Raw genomic sequence first — 6,000 nt, 5'->3', positions numbered from 1 at the left:
ATATTTAAAAAACTTCATTTACTAGTTTATTTTCATATGGATTAAGGAATCTTCCTGTTCTTTCAGGTGTCATATCATATCTTTCTTGGAAGAACTGTACATTATTCTTTTTTTAATTTTCATTTTATTATTCACCTTACAACCTGATAACAGCCCCAAATCCTCTTCTTACCCTATTCCCACATTTACAAACTGTTCCCTACCACCACCTACATATTTAGCTAAAAGAACCAGACTCCACATTGGCTACCTACCCTGAGCAACCTAGTCCTGTGGGTCTAGGAACAAGTTCTCCCAATGAAGCACAGCCAGATTGTCCATGTAGGGGACAGAAATTCCAATAGCAAAGAAGAATGGCCAACGCAGCCCCCACTCTACCTCTTCGAGGACCCACATGAATACTAAGCACACATTTCCTACAAATAAATAAGGAGTCTAGGACAAGGAACTTTTTGGTCCCTGATTTGAAACCCAGGCTTTGAGTCCATAGGGTCCCATGTTTGTTAACTCTATTTGTTCTTCTCCTGTTATCCTTTATACCTCTGTATTGCTCACTTCTATCTCCCACTCTTCCACAAGACTTCCTGCATACTGGACCTGTTGTTTGACTGTGGGTTTTTGTGTCTGTCTCCACCAACAGATAGTTGAAGCCTCTCATAAAATAATTATCTTATTTTCCTCTCTCTCAGCATAGCAGATATCAGTAACAATGTCAGGATGTCCCTTTCACATGATAGTGATCTTAAGTTGGGGAAGTCATCAGATGGCCCTTCTCTCATTCTCTCCTCCATCTTTGTCCTGACACATTTTGTAGGCAAGCCAAATTCTGGGTTAAATGTTTTTAGGTGAATTGGTCCAACTCTCTTGTTCTAAGAAGTGTTGCCGTGCTATAAGATGTGGACAATTCAGTCTCTTGGTTTTATAATGCTTGCTTTTGCTTTTATTTTTTATGCCCTTCTGATAGGATTCTCAGCTAAAGTCATCCTCCTACACTCCCTGTATCCTCTCCTATCCTATGCCTCCAGCTAGTCACCAGATGACCCTCCACCCATATCTATTCTCATTCCCAGCCACACCCAGCGCCCCTCATCCCAAACATATTCAATATCCACTGTCCCCTTGCCATGTCCTAATCTACTCTGTTCTGTGTCTTTATCGACCTCAGATGACTATCTAGTTATGAGTGAGGTTTGTGCATCCAGCCGTTGGACTTCAACATTGTCCAGTTTTGTTGGTTCTGTGGATTGTACCATATTTCTCCTGCATTTTTTTGGCTAAGGACTACTCAAAAAATGTGTACATGCCATACAGCTCTGGGTTACCTCTGACACTGTTATTGTCATTTTCTAACAATGCCCCTGCAAAATTAAAAACATCTTTGATTTTAATAGATGAATAGTATTCCAATGTGTAGATGTACCATATTTTCTTTTTCCATTCTTCTGTTGAGGGACAATTAGGTTATATCTAGTCCCTTGCTATTATGAAAAAAGGTGATATGAATATAGGCAACAAGTATTTCTGTGATGTAATGTATCAACTTTTGTGTATATGCCCAGAAGTGTTATAGCAATGTTTTTGGCTGAACTAGTGCCAATTTCCTGATGGACTTAAAAATTGATTTCCACAGTTGTTGTAAAAGTTTGCACTCCCACTAACAATGGAGGAATATTCTCCTTACTCTATGTCTTTACCAGTATGTGATATCACATGAATTTTTGATCTTGGGAATTTTGATAAACATAAGATTGAATTTCATGGTCCTGTGATTTGAATTTCCATGGTGACTAAGAATGGTGAACATTTCTTTAAACTGTACACTACTCTTTACAAAAGCTCTCAGCACTTAGTTTAAGTTTGATTATGGAATATCTATCTACATATACTTTTATTTATAGTTTAAAGTATGCATATGCTATATTTACCACAGTGTTGGCTTAATACATATTATATATGTCTGATACAGAGTCTCACTGTGCTGTCATCTGAGACTTGAAGGTCATTACTGAACCCATGCTTCCTCTCAACTTCACGAGAAGATCACTACAGATGCAGATCACCACACTTAGCTAGTGGTATTGTAAAAACTCTTCATTACTGAATTTCACTTTTGTTTGCTTGTATAAAATTTAATGAAAATTTTATATTTTCTCACATACTACAGGTTTGCTTAAATCATGTCTAACCATATATTTATTACTAGCCATGTTTTTAAATTACAAAATATATTTTAACAATGAAATATATTTTAATATTTAATTTTTCATTATTTAATTCAATATTTTAATGAAAAAATCAATTATACTATACTACTCACTCAATTCTTCAAATCTTCTCCCATTTGTCACCCTACGTTAAGCTCTTTGGCAAAAAAATACAAAATTTCAAATGAAAAAAAATCCCTATAAAATCAGAAAATGAAAGCACATTCAAAACAATCAAAATCCAAACAATCAATATGAAACAACAAAAAGGAAAAAAAATCACCAAATTGTAACCATATAAAAGTACACTGAAATTTTCAGAAAACTGTGGAGTCCAATTATGTGTTGATGAACATTCATTGAACCTGAGACCTATCCTACTTGAGGTACCTTGTGTCACTCTTTATGCTGTTAATGGAAAACTAAATTTGATGTCTCTGATTAGTTATATGTGAGAGTTCTCTTGATACTCTTTATCCTAGTACCCACATTTTCCATATATATGTAAAAATTTCCATCCATTCATTCATTTTTAAAGATATGACAGTAAATATAATGAAATAAAATAAAACAAAAGTTATCTATAGTGGGCATAGACTTATCAATACTGGCTTGGAGTTACTCCCTGCCTCAATGTAACTGTATTTTAATGTAAATTTTGTCCAAAAAACTTGTTTCCAGGAAGGGATATGCAAATAGCTTTTGGGAACATGCGCCCAGTTAATTATGATTGGTAAATAAAGATCACAGAAGCTAAGGGTTGGGGAGAAGAGAAAGCTGTAGGATTTAAGGTTCCCATGTTTGGAAACATGATGAAGAGGAAGGACAGAGAGATGAAGTGCCTGGGGAATGTGCAGGAGAGAAAAGCAGAGCTACCATGTAAATGATCCCGAAGAACATGGCCTGGATTGCTGCTCCATTAAATAAAGAGCAGCCAAAATAGAAGAACGAAATTAGTAAGTAGTAACCCAGAGTTATGTGTGGGATGTAGATTCTAACAGCAAAGAAGTTAGGCAGTTACTTAGCTATTGTGCTATTAAATTCATATTAAATATAAAGGTTGTGTGTTTTTCATTCAGGAACATAAATCATTGAATCAGGTAGTCACCAATAAGAGATTAATTTAAAAATAATACTACAATTATGATAATAACATTGGGCCAAGAAAAATTCACAGAAAGATCTGAACCAAACACAAAACACAGTAATAAGAAACCCACTTAGTTTTACACTCAACCAGCCCATAAATTCCGTTATTTGGAAGTTATACTATATGTGGGAAGGATCTAGTACATTATGAAAAACCCTGGAATGTAGCAGTTTGAGGACTATGAAAACACTGACTTGACATGTTCATTTTAATAAAATTTCTAAGCACTGTCATCAACAATGGGAACATGCTGTCAGTTTGGGAAGAGGAACCAATAGTTTTGGCAACAATTTGGGTTGTTTGGAATTCTGTTCTATTTATAACTGCCTTTTTGCCCATAACTCAATTAAGTATAAACAAATTCCAGCACGTGGAGCTTTGTAGGGTGACAAGCGATGGCCAACTGAGAAAAATTATTTGATGATTTCTTTTAGATACACACACACACACACACATATATATATATATATATATATATATATATATATATATATATATATATATACACACACACACACACACATACATACACATACACATATACATACATACATACATACACACACACACACACACACACACACACATATATATATATATATATATATGTACACACACACACACACACACACCCACACACACACACACACACACACACACATTTTAATTGCATTATGTTCCCTTACTACCTCACCAGTACTCTTCAAGAGCCAAGTCATTTTCTCTTCCTAATCTATTTCTTCTCAGAATACTGTAATACTGTCTCCTCACCATAGGTGTTTCTCCCTGTTTTGTTTTCCAAATGCTCCTCTCTTTTCCCATTCCCCACTTGATTCCACATCTATTCCCAATCCGTTATTTTTTTCTAGTGTCTAACCTCTGTCAGAGTATGCTTTATGAAACTTGCATATTATATAACACATAAAAAATAATGTCTAGTATTTATGTTACCCAATAATTGACCTGAACACAGATTTTGAAAAAATGTCCAATGGAAGTGGCAACAATGTGTAAAATGATTTTTAAAAGGGCAGATATAAAGAAGTATTAATTATCTGTATATGTTAGTATTATATTTATGTTTATGTAACTTCATTTTTATAACTATTATTTGAATTATTTTTCAAACCATGAAAGTGGCTAAAGATTCTCAAAGATTTTAATTTTCTTCTACTGAACATTGAAATGACCATGCAGTCCTTTGTCATTATTGTATTAATGCAGTACTGTACTTGAATACTTCATACATGTTGAGTTATTCTTATATATTTACATTTACAATATGATAGTATAAAAACGTTTTATCTGTTCGATGTTTTAGAATGAATTTGTTAGTATATAACTTAATTTTTATTATGTCTTGATGTTTTCCACAGAATGTGTTTTAACTAATGAAATGTCTTTCCATTTTTCCAATTACTCTCAGATATTCCTGTCTCCTTGCCAATAAAATTTCATCTACCCTTGGTTGTGTACAAGGTAATTATCTCTGTGTCTGTCTCACCATCCTGACAATTAAAAAAAAAAAAACAAATTAATTACCCAGCCTAGCAAAAAAAAAAAAATACAAAAGTAAAATGAACCAGATACCCACAAAAGAACAAAGAAACAAAATGGGTATGTTTTCAATGTTAGAGTCTTTGGGACCCACCCTGGTATGTCTTTGCTCTAAACAGAAGCAATACATTTTTTAAAAATTGAGTTTAGCCCTTCTACACAGCAGGTATCAATTATGAATATTGTCTTGGGTAAGGATGGTACTTTGTGTCTACTTTCATTTTCTTATTACTAGTATTGCTGTTTCTTTTGAAATTCTGCTGGTCATATGTTTGCTGCTATAATCTCTGGATTTCCTATAACAATCGCAAGGGCAAAGACTGATGAATACATCCAAGTGAGTGCATAGTACTCCAAAGTTTGTGGATATAGATGGTCTTATACCCTTATACTCACAGATGCCTTAAATAAACTGTTGTTATTAAAGTGTGAGATAGTATATGAAGTTAGATGGAATATTGGTACTAGTGTTGTGGGGATAGATATTCAAGGATAGGGAACGGGATGCATTTTTTTCTAACACAAATTATTTAAATAATGATATTGCATCAACTATTTTATCTAGATAGATTGTTACCAATAGGTAATATCATAAGTTTTCACAAGGATGCACACATGTGTGCAAGAGTAAAATTAATGCACATAGAAAGAGTTTTTGAGAATGTGCACATATATGTATATATAATTTCCTTTCTAAAATAAATAAGGTATATTATTTCTTTATAATTATATCACTCAGGGATATGCTGACTTAACTGGATATATTTCCTTCAAAAGCACTGGACCCACCACTTATTTTCAGTGTCCAAGAAGCTTTTGCGGAGACATTAAAAAAGAGAAAAATGTATTATATACTGGTATAATTTATTATTACAATCATTGTACTTGTGAAAACTGACACAATTTTATCAAGAGTAATCTACAGCAAGTTTCATTTGAGTACCCAGAGTCAGATCAGAAAACTGCAGAATGAAAATTAATGTATTCCTACATATATCCAGGATCTACTCATTTTCAGATTCTAGATTCATGATCAGCCATCAGGCACTAATGTCAGTTTTTGCTCCTCTGCTATTTTTCCGTGAGTTC

The 6,000-nt window shown here is 33.7% G+C and overlaps 1 long non-coding RNA gene across 1 annotated transcript in view; it reads left to right on the top strand.

The window, feature by feature from the left end:
* Positions 1-6,000, top strand: part of A230006K03Rik (RIKEN cDNA A230006K03 gene) — a 301,385-nt gene that overhangs the window by 111,830 nt on the left and 183,555 nt on the right. Inside the window, exons 10-11 of the long non-coding RNA NR_169189.1 lie at positions 1,967-2,075; positions 4,781-4,837. This is a non-coding gene — a long non-coding RNA (RIKEN cDNA A230006K03 gene). Of the gene's footprint in view, positions 1-1,966; positions 2,076-4,780 lie in introns of the transcript that reaches the window.

The sequence above is a fragment of the Mus musculus genome, chromosome 7, assembly GCF_000001635.26.
Source record: "Mus musculus strain C57BL/6J chromosome 7, GRCm38.p6 C57BL/6J".
Taxonomy (NCBI): domain Eukaryota; kingdom Metazoa; phylum Chordata; class Mammalia; order Rodentia; family Muridae; genus Mus; species Mus musculus.
The sequence above is the reverse complement of the archived record's forward strand: the minus strand, read 5'-3'. Positions and strand labels throughout refer to the sequence as shown.